Genomic DNA, 17,662 nt, shown 5'->3' with positions numbered 1-17,662 from the left:
CCGAGATGAGTCCAATAACGGTGGTGTCATCTGCAAACTTGATTAGCTTGACAGACTGGTGGGTGGAGGTGCAGCAGTTGGTGTACAGGGAGAAGAGCAGAGGAGAAAGAACACAGCCCTGAGGGGAGCCGGTGCTGATGGTCCGGGAGTCCGAGACATTCTTTCCCAGCCTCACATGCTGCTTCCTGTCCGTCAGGAAGTCAGTGATCCACCGGCAGATGGGATCAGGCACATTCATTCAAAATATATATCAACATAAAGTGTCTCTAGCTCACAGATTCCACTGCATGATAGTTGAATAAAAATGGGAGTTAAATAAACTTTCATATAAAGCTGCTAGTCTATTCGTGAATTGGGTTCATATAAGCAATACGCTATCGCCTAATATGCACCAAATCTAAATTTATGTGTCACAAATAATTTTTTTGTTTTACATGGACAAATTAAAGTCTTCTTTCATTTTACTTCTTCTGTTCTTCAGTTCTGAGTAAAAAATAAAAAGCAACAAAACAGGATATTATTACTTTAATTTATTTTTGAGTGTGTTTTGTGTAATTTATTTATTTATTTTTAATCATTGGACTTCTTGTTTTTTTGGGAAGAGATTATTGGCTCAGCATCGCCACTTAGAGGTTGTTTTAAACCCCTGCTTCTCATACTTAAGATACTGCCTTTATACGTTATTCAGTGTGAATGACTCAAGTAATAATTAGTAAGAAAAATAGTATCAAATCGAAAGAAAAATGCTGCCTACCTTTTAATGGCATTATCTATATGTTAAAACAAACAAGCTACAGAGGATGTTTCATGATCCCGTCATGGCCATCCTCTGTGCTGTGGTGTGATGGGGTACAGATAACAACAGACTCGATAAACCGATTTAAAAGGCCAGTGATATTGTGGGTCCAGAACTGACTCTGTGACAGACGTTTTAGAAAGAAGGATGCTTTCTGAGTTATGGTGAATATTAGACCGCACTTTGTACCATCTTCTGTTGTGCTGGGGAATCACAGGAACAGGTTCAACCATAATGCACCACAGAAAACCACGGGAAGTCATTCCTATGTGTGACCATCAAACTTTTGGGCACCTCCTTATGACACCTGTATTATTTACACTTGCAATATCTTGTATATGATTCATTGTTTTAACTTCGGAGTATTTAACTTTAATTTAATACAACACTTTAAGTGAATGTCTGTAACAAAACCATTTCCACCTGGTGTAAATAAAATATTCTGATCACAATTCTTTAATTCAGTATGGAAAAAATGTTACCCAAAACATAAGACACGTGACAAAATGTCCGAGTGCATAAAAACTGGAATGCAATAAAAGATTGAATGATTTTTTAGTTTTCCAAGGATTCATTTAAAGAGAAAAACAATCCAGGAGTTAAAAACAAACGACTGTTTGCAGCACTATACCTCCATTGTTATTGCAACAAAGCTGACTATTTTTTATGCCTGTGGCCACAACTTGTCTTGCACCCTGATGAATAAAACATGATTTGGCCTTAGTTGTCGCCACTCATTGTATTTAGAGAGAAAATTTGAATCGGTTCAAACTTAAAAAGGCCACATGTCCCCCCCTGCTTTTTTTGTTGGTTTTGTTATTAAATAAAACTCAGTATATCGGTTCATATGACTGAAGCCAGACTGCTGACTGAGGAAGGAAGGGGACTCCACTAGTGGGTAATCAGTTGTGAGAAGAGGTGAGATAAGGCTGCAGTATGCTGTACAACCAAGTCACCAAAGAAAATGAGAGAGCTAAGCACCCAGGAGCAGAAGAATGTGGAAGCCATAAAACAGAGCTGGGCCACAGTGTTCAGCTCAAACTGAAGCAGTCATATAAAAGATGGTATTTCTGAGTTTGTGCTCATTTGCTTCACATGCATTAGCTTTATACATAGACACAATGTCAAAGGAAGGGTGCCTCCTTGTTTTATTCAAGAGTTAAGCAGGAGCTTGCCTAAATCCAAAAGTTCTTTGGATGTTAAAATCAAGCACTTCATAGTTTTCTTTTTTAGTTTGATTGGCTTGAAAATAGTGTCAGAGAGCTTTCTTTGTAAGTTCAGCTGCTTTGTGCAGCACAGTGCATCGGGATCTTTGTTCCACAGCATTACTGTGTCACTTGTGTTTCACACTGTCTGTCAGCTTGAAGCCTCTATAAAGATCTGGTTTCAGATCTTACAACATTTTATCAAGTTAAAAAACACAGCTTATCCTCTGCATTGGGACTGTGTGGATTGTTTGGTTTAAACCGACTAAAACATGCTTTTAAAAGACAAACACAGAAATGCAGTGAACTCGCATGTGAATTAACCAATTCTAAAGTAAATATAGTCACTTAGATTAAAAGCTGATGATTACAATTGCAGGAGATCTTGTGGGGGAAAGTATCGTTTTCACAAGACTCTGTGCAGTCCTGTGGAAAAGGAAGTGCACTCCATGATTCAGTAGCTTGTAGAATCAGCACTAACTTAAAGTAATTGTTTCTTTTACAACTCTTACATCCTTGTGGAGGATTTTGGCCCACTCTTCTTTGGATCATTGTTTCAGTTCATTAACATTTGCACTTTTATGCAAAGCTCCCTTAAGGTCCTGCATCAGCATTTCAGTAAGGTTAATATCTGGACTTTGGCTGGGTCATTGCAACTTCAAGCCATACTTGTTGAGCCTTTTTTCAACATTTACAATCTACAATAAATCGCTGACTTTAGGCCGGTTTAATACATAAGTCTTCCTGTAAGTCATGCTGAATTTTCTATATGAAAAAAATAAAAATAAAAATCAACTAAAAAGGTGAAAAAAATAAGAACCCATTACTATTCATTTGTGTATTGCACTGACATACTGTACAGCTTATTGACTGTTGGTATTCTAACCCCTGAGTGAGAGAAAATGCACAATACTGAGACTCGGTTTGCCTTCCTCTTGGCAAACTGCATGCTGTATTGTTATCTCATGTGTTTGTTATTAGAATGCATGTAAAGTAAGCAGGGATCAACAGCTCTGTCAGATTGATGTCTTTTAACAGAAAAGATGCTTTAATATGCTGGGAAAAAAAATACAAGCTATAAAAAGTGTATTACCAGCAGCTACATGGAGATAGGGAAATATGAATAGGTGTACTGTATGTGTGTATGTGCCTGTGAACTTTGTGTTGGTGGACATTTATGGGTAAAAAAAATCTTATCCTCCATCTGTTCCTGCATAATATTGAAAACCTGAGTTGTTGATATCAAAATCTCAACATAGTCCTTGGTTTGGTGTGTCATTACCCCCCCTCTCAGTCCTTACAAACAATATCTGCACGTACATCAGCTCATCAAAACTTTCAGTTGTCCAATGCCGATCATAGAACAAATTAGCATCTCCAAAACTCCTACTTAATGATTTAGTGGGCCAGTCAAAGAAGTGAGTCCACATAAATGATTAAAGATGCGCTAACCTAATTTAGGCCCTAATCCATAATTAATGAATTACGCCATATAGTCGTAGCAGAGAGAGAATGGAAATGCGAGGGATACGATTTAGACGTCTGGGAATATTAAGGATGGTGAAGTCACACGCGTAAACTATTCTGCTTCAGATGACTCAATCACACCATTACCAAACAACTGCAGTTGCTCTCCAGCCTACAACCCGGGCAAATATGTGCAGTCAGTCAGTCAGTCAGTCAATATTCTCTCTTTATAGAGGATCAGTAGTTGGTTGTTTTTGCTTCTTCTTTGTTTTTTGTTTTTGGCAGATTTTGGTTGAGTGAGCGTATATGGGAAGGAAACAGCAAAGGGGGTTGTGTATTATGTACTACAGTGGCAGAAAGAGGGAGAGAGTGGGTCTAAAGGTGAGGAGTAATAGCAAAAAGAGGAGATGAGTGAAGTCCCAGAGCCGCAGCCAAGTGCAAATCCCTGTGGAGGAGAAAATCTCAAAGTGACAGCTTTCAATTACAACAGTGTGAACAAAGTTTGTGTGTGCGTGTGTGCGCGCACGTGTGTATGTGTGTGCGTGTGCATGTGTGTGCGTGTGTGTGTATGTGTGTGTGTGTGTGTTACCTGTCAGCACTTCTAGGCTTCACTGACAGTTCCATGTCACAGCTTCTGAATTGAAAGTAGCTCTTGTACACAAAGAAACCCCACACACATACACAAACACACACACTGTGTTTCTCTCTCATCTTCTTTTTCTATCTATCTGTGCACTTCTCACATTTGTCTGCACTGAATTCTCAGGTGTCTGGGTCGAACTGTTGTTGGACACTTAAAAAACCAAAAGAAGAAAAGGCAGGTGCAAACTGGCATGCACTACTGCAAAACATGTGTAAAGTAGGTGTATAACATCTGTGCCTATAACTACACATACAGCATGTAACAAGATAGAACCCTGCAGCCTTTACTCAGGAAGCAGTGACAGCAAGGGATGATATCAGATTTAGTTATTTGTTTATCCAACAATGACTCTATTGAAAAAAGAAATATTACTTTGGGAATAAGAAAAGAAATTCAATAGGCACAGTCAATATACTCAGTGTCATCTAGCTGAAGTTAATTTCCAGTCCTGGTTCAGTAAGTGTGCTGCTACCTGAACAGGCACTATATACTGACCTGACTGACAATGGCAAGAGTACTCTGACACCTGAATAAATATGTGTACAAACCCCACCCCCACCCACTAGTAACTTTTTCTAATCTCTTTCAAAAATTATTCAGTGTCAGCGTCTTCGCTACCACCTGTAGTAAAATGTACTTAAGGGATTTGCTTCCCTTAAGTAAGGTCTTACTTACCTTAACTGATAAGGGCAAGTTCCATTCTGAACTCTGAACATGATTTCTTTATGGACCAGGCTGTACACGCATATCCTGTTAAAATTGGCTGAAGCAGCAGATTGTGTTTTAGTACTGTATGCTGTGGCATAAGATTTAGCTCAACAGGACCTAAAGCTTAAACCATTTAAAACAGCACGGGACAACAAAAAAAAGCAAAAAAGCCACACAGCATACACTGTATTACAACAGTAAAAGTACATTTCTGTGTGTGTGTGTGTGTGTGTGTGTGTGTGTGTGTGTGTGTGTGTGTGTGTGTGTGTGTGTGTGTGTGTGTGTGTGTGGAGGGGGGGATTGGAGTGACCACAAGGTGGCAGTAGAACAGCATTCATTTCTTCTGCAGTCGAGCGAGTGACTCATCGAAGGAGAGAAGCTGCAGCCTCTCCGGCAGACAGAGGAGATAAAAACAACCAAACCTGCTGTATTGACCCCAGTCTCAGAGCAATATCTTATCTGCTAACCTTTCAGAATGGAAAGCACACAGTGGCTGCAGAGGCATCCAGATTTACTTGTTAAATATAAATAGAAGAGATCATGGGACGAAGCATCTCTAATAGAGGAGACGTAGAGGTCTGACATGCTGTCATGCTCTAAACCAGGCCAGCGGTCTATATCTTTGTTCAGACACTTTTTAGCTTGCCCTTGCTTCAAACCTTGCATCAAAGAAATCAATGATCTGATTTTGACTGACTTGTGAGAAGTGCACTGGTCAAGCCAGGCAATCCTTTGCTATAGCTGACAATTTTAAAAGCGGAAGAGATGCCCCCTTAACGATTTTGAACAAGCTCACTTACTGTGAGGTGGCTGGTGAGGTATAGTTATATAAGACTGCACATTCAAGGATGGGACAGAGTTATGTTTTAGAGGCAGTTTTTCAACTGCCTGTTCACTGTAGCAGAAATAATGTTCCACAAAGGGTCTTATAGGCTTATGAATGTCAGAAAATAAACAGAATTGTTGCATTATTTATTTCTGCTTTTATTAACTGGAAAAGCTACATTTTGATGAATATGAATCAAAGGTTGAAACTCATGCCCACTGCTATAAATGTGAGGACCCTAAATTACTATATTTATTCCCATGTTGCCAAAGCAGTTTTTTATATTAACCTTTATCGGCAAATGTCAAACAATAACTCTTAATCTGTCCGTGTATGTGCACATGCTATATATCTGTGTGTCTGACTACCATGCGTGTGTGTGTGTGTTTGTGTGTGGGGGGTTATGTGGGTGGCACCTGAGAGCAATAGGACAGCCAGGTGAAACGAGTGTGTGCTGTCCAAACCCTGCAGGGGCAAGCTAATCCTGATTCCTGATGTTAATCTGAGTATTGAGCTTCTGTACGGGGGGGCCATGCTGACACCTGATGGCGTGGAGGTCAAAGCAGTGTGTGTGTGTGTGTGTGTGTGCGTGAGTAATGCTCCTCCTGCCCTTTCCAAATGTCACAGAAGGGCCAACTCCTGAGGAGCGGACCCATAATGTGTACCCACACCTTATGGGTTTGTGTGTGTGTCATGATAATCTCCACTATTAAGCCCTTCAAACGTATCACTGCCACTGAAGTTTGCGTATATCTGCAGACTAAAAAGGCCCGCGAACATGTTTGCTTTCCGCTTGTGTGTAACTCTTTCTTCTGCAGCCCATTCTCTATTCTCTTATTGCATCTTTAATACCCATCGTCCACAGCACAGTGCAATTCACAAACAAAGTCTTCAAAACAACATCTGCTTACCACAACATTTCAAATAGATTTTCATATATCTTTCCCCAGTGGTTTAGAGTTAACCATTGATTTATATTCATGAGCCACTCCTAAAGTTAGAAAAAAAAAAGTCAAAATATATTCTGTCTGGCTTTCAAGTACTTACTTTATCAAGTGAATTGACTTTTTCTTACAGTGCTGTGTAACCCTAACTGATTTTTTTTCAGTGTTTTATGATGCAGAAGTGAGGCTGTTATGAAAAATTCAGTTTATACATGTGGAGTATTAAACACCGTCAGGTACTCAGAAATCCACAAGCCTGGCAAAGGATCATGAATTCCCATTAATGTTTTGATTAAGATGTATGCCTTCCCCATGTGACTAATGTGGGTGAAAAACAAAAATGAACGCTTCATGTTGGTGGATCCGGGCTAGCATTGTCCGCCTACAGTCTGTCACCAGTTGGTCCTCATTTATTTCTTGCTGCATTAAAAAAAAGCAAAGAAAGAAAAAAATAATAATTAACAGAGCTGCAGAGCTTTCTTGAGAATTGCTGACCATCACTGCCAATAAGAAACAGAAAATGTATGTGTCAAACTTTGCTTTACAATACTAACGTTTGGCTTGGACTTCTCAGCAGCATACCAATTTCGCCATCTGGGAGTGTTGAGACACAAACAATGAAAATGTCACGATCTGGTACAGGGATTCAACGCAGAGCGGTAAGGTATCTCCAAGGTGTGGTTTATTTACAGTGCAGTGCAATATATGTACAGTGAAGGGATCCAAAAACTCCGGGGGAATCACAGGGTAACTCGCTCACGTCTTCTCCGCTCACACTCACACACTTTCCCGTAGCAGGGAGGTCGCAGGTCCGGGGGGGGGGGGAGATCTGAAGCAGACGAGAAGGCAGGTCACCAACAAATCACAAGTCACGGATATGAAGCACAAGAGCTGTGAGAACACTAACGTTAGGGGTACAATCATCCAGCGACGAGAGGATCTGTGTTCCAGCCTCAAATAGTGCTCCCGGTGATGATGGGTGAGTGTTGTCAGGTGTGTGTGTGGGCCAAGGGCGGGAGCCCACAGTGAGCTCCGCCCAGGCAGAGAGGGAGAGAACAGAAACAGCAATTGTAGCCTTGTGGGGCCGACCGGGCAGGCACGGAGACCATGACAGTACCCCCCCCTCAACGGGAGCCTCCCGGTGACCCACCAGGCTTACCTGGATGCCTGCGGTGGAAGTCCCGGAGCATGGCAACATCCAGGACAGCAGCTCGAGGCACCCAGGAGCGTTCCTCTATCCCGTAGCCCTCCCAGTCAACCAGGTACTGAAAACCCCGACCCCGGCGCCGGGAGTCCATGATGCGGGTGATATTGTAGACCAGCTGACCATCCACGAGCCGGGGGGGCGGCGGGGCCCTGGAGGGAGGGCACAACGGGCTGGAGAGCACCGGCTTGACCTGAGACACATGAAAGACATTGTGAATGCGCATGTTGCGCGGCAGCTTGAGGCGGACAGACACAGGGTTCACAATGGCCTCAACGGGAAAAGGGCCAATAAACTGAGGAGACAGCTTCTTCGACTCAGTCCGTAGCGGCACAAAACGGGTAGCCAGCCATACTTGTTGACCGATGGTGTACACGGGGGCCGGTGTCCGGCGACGGTCAGCGAGGGTCTTGTTCCGCTCCTTAGTATGGAGCAGGGCAGCCCGAGTCGTCCGCCAGGCACGACGGCACCCGCGGAGGTGAGCCTGTACAGAAGGAACGGAGTGCTCACCTTCGATGGCCGGGAGCAAAGGTGGTTGATAGCCCAGGGACGCTTCGAAGGGAGACTTGCCCGTGGCAGAGGACGTGTGGCTGTTGTGGGCGTATTCGATCCATGGAAGCTGTTCACTCCAGGTCGATTGGTTGTGCGAAGTGACACAGCGGAGGGCAGCTTCCAGCTCCTGGTTGGCCCGCTCCGATTGCCCGTTACTCTGTGGATGGAAACCGGAAGACAGACTGACCTTGGCCCCCAGTGCGGAGCAGAACTCCCTCCAAACACGGGACGTGAATTGCGGCCCCCTATCCGAGACGATGTCCTCGGGGATCCCGTGAAGACGGAACACATGGGAGGTGAGGAGCCGGGCCGTCTCCAAGGCCGAGGGGAGCTTCGGGAGGGCGACGAAGTGTGCAGCTTTGGAGAAACGATCGATAATGGTAAGTATGGTGGTGTTACCAGCGGAGGGCGGCAGGCCCGTGACAAAGTCCAAAGAAACATGGGACCATGGTCGAGCTGGTGTAGGGAGAGGCTGCAGAAGACCCGGTGGAGGGCGGTTCGAAAGCTTATTCCGGGCGCAGGTCGAACAGGCGGCTACGTACTCCTTGGCATCCCTAGTCATAGCAGGCCACCAGAAGTAACGTCGGAGGAACGAGCAGGTGCGGAGGACCCCAGGATGGCATGAAAAGCGGGCGGTGTGAGCCCACTGGAGAACCTGAGAGCGGACGGCTGAAGGAACGAAGAGGCGACCAGGTGGACCAGTGCCAGGATCCGGTTCGGTCTCCAGCGCCTCTTGGATGAGCCCCTCGATCTCCCAGGAGATGGCTCCAATTACGCAGGCGGCCGGGAGGACAGGCTCAGGGTCCGAGTCCTCCCCAGTGATGGAGAATTGCCTGGACAGGGCGTCTGGCTTTACGTTCCGTGTTCCTGGCCTGTAGGTGATAGTGAAGTCAAAACGAGCAAAAAACAGCGCCCACCTGGCTTGCCGGGAATTGAGACGTCTAGCCGAGCGCAGGTACTCCAGATTCTTGTGATCCATCCAGACGATGAATGGTTGTGCTGCTCCCTCCAACCAATGTCTCCACTCCTCCAGGGCCAGCTTGACGGCCAGAAGCTCCCGGTCCCTGATGTCATAGTTACACTCTGCTGGGGAGAGACGGCGAGAATAAAAGGCACACGGGTGCAGCTTACCGTCCATCTGTTGCGACAGAACTGCCCCAACCCCGGAGTCCGACGCGTCCACTTCCACAACGAACTGCCGTGTAAGGTCCGGTTGCCGGAGTATGGGAGCGGTGGTGAACCTGTCCTTGAGCAGGGCGAAGGCTCGCTGAGCGGCAGAATCCCACTGGAAGGGAACCTTGGGAGAGGTGAGTTTAGTGAGAGGGAGAGCGATTCTGCTGAAATCACGAATGAACCGTCTGTAAAAGTTGGCGAATCCCAAAAAACATTGCACTTGGCGGCGATCAGGAGGAGTAGGCCATTCCACCACAGCTCGCACTTTCTCCGGATCAGTCCGCAAGTCCCCCTTCTCGATAATGTGGCCCAGAAAACTCACAGACGACACGTGGAAGTCGCACTTCTCCCCCTTCACAAAGAGCCGGTTCTCCAGAAGGCGTAGCAGGACCTGCCGGACATGGACCTTGTGCTCCTCGAGCGTCTTAGAAAAGACCAAGATGTCATCTAAGTACACAAACACACAACGGTTAACAAAATCACGAAGGACATCATTAACCATCGCCTGAAACACCGCGGGGGCGTTAGTCAGCCCAAACGGCATCACGAGATACTCAAAGTGGCCCCGATGCGTATTGAACGCGGTCTTCCACTCATCCCCCTCCCTGATGTGCACCAGGTGGTAAGCGTTGCGCAGATCCAGCTTGGTAAAGACGGTCATGCCCTGACGCAGTTCAAAGGCGGAGAAAAGCAACGGCAAAGGGTATTTGTTCTTAACAGTGATCTGATTAAGGCCCCGAAAGTCAATACACGGCCGCAGCGAACCATCCTTCTTATCCACAAAAAAAAACCCAGCCGCGACAGGGGAAGAGGAGGGGCGAATCAACCCCGCCGCCAGCGACTCCGAGATGTAACGCTCCATAGCATCCCTCTCAGGCCGGGAGAGGCTGTACAGGCGGCTAGACGGCAGCGGAGCTCCAGGAAGAAGATCGACGGCACAATCGTACGGGCGGTGCGGGGGAAGGGACCGCGCCCGATCCTTACAAAAATCATCCCGCAGATCATGATAAACCCGCGGAACCATCGAGAGGTCCGGGGCGTCCGACGGCGAGGCCGTGGGTGGGAGCGAAACGGGGGAAGCCGCAGCCCGGAGGCAGTTCATATGGCAGGCCACACTCCAACCTAGTACGGCACCCTTCTCCCAGTCGATATGCGGGTTGTGGAGGACAAGCCAGGGGTGACCCAGAACCAGCGGAGTGAGAGGAGCCTTAAACGAAAAAAAACAAATCCTTTCTGTGTGATTGCCAGAGAGAGATAATGAAAGGAATTCAGAAACATGAGTGATGTCAGGCAGGCGCTGGCCCGACAGTGCGTGAACGCGGAGGGGGCGTGACAGAAGCTCCAAGGCGATGTTCAGTTTGGCGGCGAGTGAGGTGTCAATAAAGTTCTGCTCAGCCCCAGAGTCAATGAGAACGGAGAGAGAATGAGAAACAGTCCGAACACGCAGAGTAGCCGGTAAAAGAAGTCTGGGGAGAGGGCTTTCACTCGACAGATCGCCCACCAGCACCCTCACGATCACTGGTGAGCGCGCCCTTTTGCCAGCGTTGGGCAGGAGGAGACAGAGTGGCCTTTACGGCTGCAGTAAACGCACTCACCGGAGGCAAGGCGGCGCTGGCGCTCCGCGGGCGACAGCCGCGAGCGCCCAAGCTGCATGGGCTCTTCCCCATCCCCAGCGTCGGCGTCACACAACCCATGGGCTGCAGTAGGGGTCCCACAAAAGTCCAGCGGGGCATGCCCCGAACGCGCGCGTGCACTCCGATGTGCGCGCACCTGATCGTCCACCCGCATACACAAAACCAGAAGCGCATCCAGGGAGGAAGGTAGTTCTCGGAGCATAAGTTCATTCCTTATTTCCTCATTAATATTAGTGAGCAATGCACTTTTAAGGGCCTCTTCCCCCCATTTCGCCTGTTCAGCCAAGGTAGAAAAGTCAATAGAAAAATCAGCCATGCTGCGTTTACCTTGTTTAAGCGCAAGCAAGCGCTGGCCGGCGGTGGCAGTTGTGGCTTTCCTGTCAAACACACCTTTAAACTTAGTCAGAAAGTCAGAAAAGGTGATGTCCGGCTCCGCCTGAAGCGCAGCTTGAGCCCAGGTTAGAGCACGGTCCTGGAGTAACTGGACGATATAAGCGATTTTAGCACCATCAGTAGAAAAGGCTTGCGGTTGCTGGCGAAACTGAAGGGCACACTGAGTGAGGAAACCAGCACATTTATCAATCTCTCCCGTGAAAGCCCTGGGAGTGGGGAGGAATCTGTCAACGTGAACAGGTGAGGGAACAGGTGGCGCGACACTTACAGCTGGAACTGGCGCCTCCAACGGAGGAGCGGCGACCAGAGGAGCGGCCGGTAGCGGTGTTAGCTGAGCCACGGCCTGTGTGAGGTTCGCGAGCTCTGCTCGAAGGTGAATGAACATCTGCTCGTGGCATGCCAGCATCGCGGCCAAAGTGGCGAGGGTGGGAGTCGAGACCGCTGGGTCTGCTGAATCCATTTCCGTGGCTGGATGATTCTGTCACGATCTGGTACAGGGATTCAACGCAGTGCAATATATGTACAGTGAAGGGATCCAAAAACTCCGGGGGGAATCACAGGGTAACTCGCTCACGTCTTCTCCGCTCACACTCACACACTTTCCCGTAGCAGGGAGGTCGCAGGTCCGGGGGGGGGGGGGGGGAGATCTGAAGCAGACGAGAAGGCAGGTCACCAACAAATCACAAGTCACGGATATGAAGCACAAGAGCTGTGAGAACACTAACGTTAGGGGTACAATCATCCAGCGACGAGAGGATCTGTGTTCCAGCCTTAAATAGTGCTCCCGGTGATGATGGGTGAGTGTTGTCAGGTGTGTGTGTGGGCCAAGGGCGGGAGCCCACAGTGAGCTCCGCCCAGGCAGAGAGGGAGAAAACAGCAACAGCAATTGTAGCCTTGTGGGGCCGACCGGGCAGGCACGGAGACCATGACAGAAAAACTGCAAGCAAACACTGGTTGACACATTCCTTCTTTGCTCTTCGTTGCTTTTTCTCATTTTTGTTCCTTCCCTTTATTTTTGCCTGTGCGAGAGAGAGAAAGAGTAAGAGTCGTTACAATCATTAAGCTGTCCAGAATTACAGTTATAATACAAGATTGATTTTTCCATTAGCTACCACACTAAAATACAGCTTTCACAAAATTGTCAGCGTCTCAAACTGAGCAGGACCTGAGGTGGGTTTTTGCAAAACAAAACAATTTGTACAATTTGGAAAACATTAGATAAAAAAGAAAACAATTTAAATGTCTCTAATGCTTCTACGGCACATGCCGTGTATGGGACATCCTGATAAAAGGTTCATATTTACAGCTTTTAGAGCCAAACTCTGTGTGAGACTGTGACTGGCAGTGGCATTGATGGTAGGGGGCTGCACAAATAAAGCCAAAGTGCAGTTTATAAAACTGTTTCCATGACAATCACAACACGGCGGGCTGCCTTACCCTTTGAATTCCCACAATGACACAATACTGTAATTATTACAGCAACAAAAGTTCCACCTCAGGCAATTGCTACATTAGTATAAAAGAGGCTAAAACTTTTAGGCTTTACCAAGGGAGTAAAATGCCTTCAGAGTTATAATGTTACATAACCTAATGTGGTACTAATGGTTTATAAGTGCAGGTGGAAAGCAAATGGACTATGTTTCACTTGAAATATTCCAATGGTGGAACTGTTAAAGGATAAGGCTGGTGATGTTCTATATTTGTAGTAAATTAACACATTTAAAATAAACTATAACAAACTGATCCCGGCAACATTTGCAAACATATAAAGTTGAAACCTTTTTTTGTGCCATATCTTCTTCCTTTGTACCAGAGACATTTTTACATGTCACAGTCAAAAAAGCTGTAAATAGATGTAAGTGATTAAAGAAAACCCTCTTCCATCCATTTTCTTAACTGTTTATCCTGTTCAGAGTTGCTGAGCTATCGACTGAACCTATCCCAGCTGACTTTATGTAAGTGGCAGGGTACACCCTAGAGAGGTTGTCATTCAATCACAGGGGTAACACAGAGAGACAGTCAGATCTATGGCTAGTTTGGAATCACCAGTTAAGAATCACCAATTAACCTAACATGCATGACGCTTGACTGTCAGAGGAAGTCAGATTAAGCTGAAAACACAGAAAGACTCCACCCAACCAGCAGGTTCAGAAAATAGATGGTGTAAAAGATGGCCATTGCTACTGCGACATCATCCATTGGTTTTCACCACAGCCAACCATCCATCCTCTTCCACTTATCCAATTCAGGGTCGTAGGGCCATCGCCAGCTTTGTTTAAAAAAAACCTATCCATCCATCATCTTCCACTTATCTAATTCCGAGTTGTGGGGTCACTGCCATCTTGCTTAAAAAACCCCTGTATGTTTAGAGAGTGTTTGCTTGAAATGATACCATCACTGGTTGCTAGGGAAATATGTGTATTCTCTGACTGGCTGGCAGAGGTTCCTGGAATTTGCTGGCTCATGCAGCACCAAAAAACTTCCTGATTACTTTGGTTGGTAGCAGATTGCCACACTTGCATGTTGTCTTTCTGCAAATACTAGCTAAGCAGTTGAACAACTTCAGAGAGGCATGTCACAATTTGCAAACAGAAGTTTAGCCTTCCGAGTAAAAGTTGTGCCTCAGAGCTGCAGCCAGCAAGTTTCACAAGGCGCAACTTTACTTTGAAGGCAAACGGTCTCCATTTCCTGTCTGCACTAGACTTTTCACTGTTTCTCTACTCTACAGAGAATAGCTGGACATTTTCTCTGACAAGGTCTTCACTTCCATTCAAACTGCGATGTAGTTTCTGTATGCGAACGTCTCTCAGTAGAATCTACCCTTTTGAATGAATTGACTTATACGTGATCCATGTTTTGAGGAGCGCTCATTTGGATCTCAGATGCAGGCTGAGGAGAAATGTTGATGTGTTTAGTTTGTTTTTTTGATAGATTCCCCTTTTTCCTGGTGTTTTCCCACTGCTTCTGCCTCACTTTTTGGCATTCAGTCAGTGAATGTAAACCATCAGGGAACATTCCAGACAGTTTTTAAGCTTGACCATCATCCTAATAAGCAAGTTGGTCCAAAATCACACACCAATCAACTTTGTCACACATTTTTAGCAATATGCTACCGATCAAAGTGATCCCAAGGAGGTTTTTGCCAACCAGTTGAGAAATGCATGCTTCTTCCTAGCCACCAGTGGTTGGCCTGTGGGACTGGGACTCCAACAACTACTCACATCTGGTTTGGGAATATGCATTTTTCCCTCATAACCAACAGCTACCAGATGGTTGCAGACTGCTCTCTAGGCCTGTGGGAGTGTGACCTTATTGACCTGATTCTACATTATTACTCTTATTGTTACATGTTCAAAATGATGATTTATTTCATGTTTAACAGCTTCTGGGTTGGTGTGATTTTACTGATCTGGAAGTTGTGTTCACCGTTATACTATTTGTCGCTCAAACCCACAACCTTTTTCTTTGTGGTCTTAGTGCTAACCACAGCACCACTGAGCCACCCACTAAGACTTTCTTAATTGTATTGAGCTGCTTCAGTTTCAGAGCTGTTAGACTCTGTAGGCTGCTTCAATGTCACAGAGTTGTGGGAGACAACACTGTGGCACTAACAGAAATGAGAGGTTGTGGTCAAATAGTTAAAAGTACCTTTCTACCTTTTCCTAAAAACTTTTTCTTAACCTCCATGGAAAACACCATAAGGTCACAGAAAGATGTGAAGGAGAATTCAGATGGACTGATGAAAAAAAAAGCCTGTGGTGCACAGAGAAATCCAACTGCACTTGCACTAGACTACTTAATTATGCAACAGCAGATGTTGTTTACGTGGGGCTGCTGTGGAAAAATAATGTTTCAAAGATGGACTACAAAAAATCACATCTTAGCGGTTTGCCCTGCGTGTTCTTACTGTGTCGTTTTGTGTAATTTATACAAAGTGGACAAGCATAGTTTCTCTATTTTCTCTTCCCGCTGACGAGATGATCCAGTTTGACATGTGCTTTTATTATAGCAACTAAAGCTTGTCAAACGTAAGTTGGACTACATTTTACAAGTGATAAATAGAACAGTAATTATCACGATGATATATATAACCCGTTAGCAATGATGATCATTGGGGTTTGTTTATGGTTGGGTGGTGTGTCACATTTTATGAGATAACATTACACAGATACACTGGATAGGTGGTCCATTCATGTGTCACAGCCGTGGTTGCATACCTTCTCCTCTCACCATTTGCTTTCCCTTTTCATTGTGACTCTTGTTTTCTTTACTTGTCTGTTTGAATGTCATAGGTGTAGCAAACCCTTCGTCTTCCCACAGCTCTGCTCCAATTAACATGCACAACTGTTGCCAATCAAACCAGCAGCATATCTATTGCTAGGCCTCCAGTCACTCTTATTCAGGTGTGTCTGTTTTGTGTTTTCTGCTTAGAAGTAATTTTATTTTCTTGTACTTGGACTACTCCACCTCCTCGACTCCCAGTCCAGCCAAGCTGCAACTTCTCTTCATCTGTCTGCCTGCTTCCTAGTCTTAACTTCTTCATTTGTGTACAGCTCTATTTACCTGCTTGCCATCAGCTACCAAATCAGTCCACCTGCAAGCTCTGCCAGCTGAGCCTACTGCTGTGCTTATTCACGCTCCAAAGAGCCATCTAATCTTCCTCTGATCTAGCTTGAGTGTAATTACAATAAAAACGTTTCCTAATTGACAACTTGTGTCTGCGTGTCTGGCTCGGTCCAGACGTTGTCATTCAGTTGTCACTTTTAACCTCACCTGCACCTAAAATGTGCTTGTTCACCTAATATTCAACTTACGCAAAAAAAAAAAAAAAGTAAAAAATACCCCCCCCCCCCAAAAAGCTTCCTGACAAAAGCTGGCTGCTATCTGTGATGTGCAGTTTTAAAGATGTACTGTACATCTTCATTACAACAACTAATGTGCTTGGTGCTGAGTGCCAAAAACTGGGTAGTGAAGTTGGCTTTTGGTTTTTATTGGATTTATTGATTATAGAGTAAAGGACACGAAGCAGCTGCAATATTAAAACCACCGACAGTTAAAGTGAATGACATTGATCGTCGTGTTACACCGCAATGCTCTGCTGGGAAAGATCGAGACCTGGCACTCATCTGGATGTTACTTTGACACGGACCATCCATGTAAACATTGCTAGAGACCACACACGTACACATTTATGCTTCCCGTGGCAACAGCACGCTCAGACATCAGGGCTTCCCCCATTAGGACCGCGTGCATCTCGGGAACAGCTTGAAGAACATGACAATGAGATTACGGTGACCCAGCCTCCAAAACACCCCAGATCACAGGTCAAACATCCACAAGACCTCAAAGATCTGTTGCCAATTTCCCTGTGTCAGAGGTCCAATGTTCATGCCCTGACAGGCCAGAGGTATTAGTGGAAGGTGACCTCCACAATATTGGAAAGGCTGTTTTAATGTTATGATGAACTCATGCGAATAGAGAAGACCCACCCTGTTTTTATATTTTAAATGAGAGAAATTGGTATTTTATAAGCTAAGAGTGCCTGAGTCATCCATGGTATAAATATACTAAAAGTACTGCTAATCACTTGCTAATAAAACGACAAAAATGGCCCAGTCCCACTAAAGCCTCTCATATCCACTCATCTATTTCTGTTGTGTGCCAAACCACTACAATATTTTTGTGAAGTCCTCTTATGTTCTGGGGTGGGTCACTTTGGCTTTTCTACAACAACTAGCTGAACTCTGTTGTAACAGATGTCGTGGCAACACTAAGGGTCAGTCATTTGTGTATTTGTGATTGTGTGCGTGCTCGCATGTGTTTCTGTGCCTGTATGTCTGTGAGAGAAAGAGAGATTGTGTGCTTAATTTATTCAGGAATTCCCTGGATATCAGCTGGCACACATTACTTTCCCAGCCTCTCTCATAATCCTCTTCCCTTTTTATAAGTGTTTCCCAGACCAAAATGGAAAACCAATTGAATAATGAAGTATAATCTCATACAATACATCACATATTTTCCCTTTGCAAATGAGGCAAACAGAGCATCTTAACACACTGTTTAGTTGTGATATTAAGGTTAAAGAAAACAGTATAAAAACAGTAGAATAGGCACATT

This window comes from Rhamphochromis sp. 'chilingali' (genome assembly GCF_963969265.1).
Source record: "Rhamphochromis sp. 'chilingali' genome assembly, chromosome: 4".
NCBI classification, from domain to species: Eukaryota; Metazoa; Chordata; class Actinopteri; order Cichliformes; family Cichlidae; genus Rhamphochromis; species Rhamphochromis sp. 'chilingali'.
Note: the sequence above shows the minus strand (reverse complement) of the source record.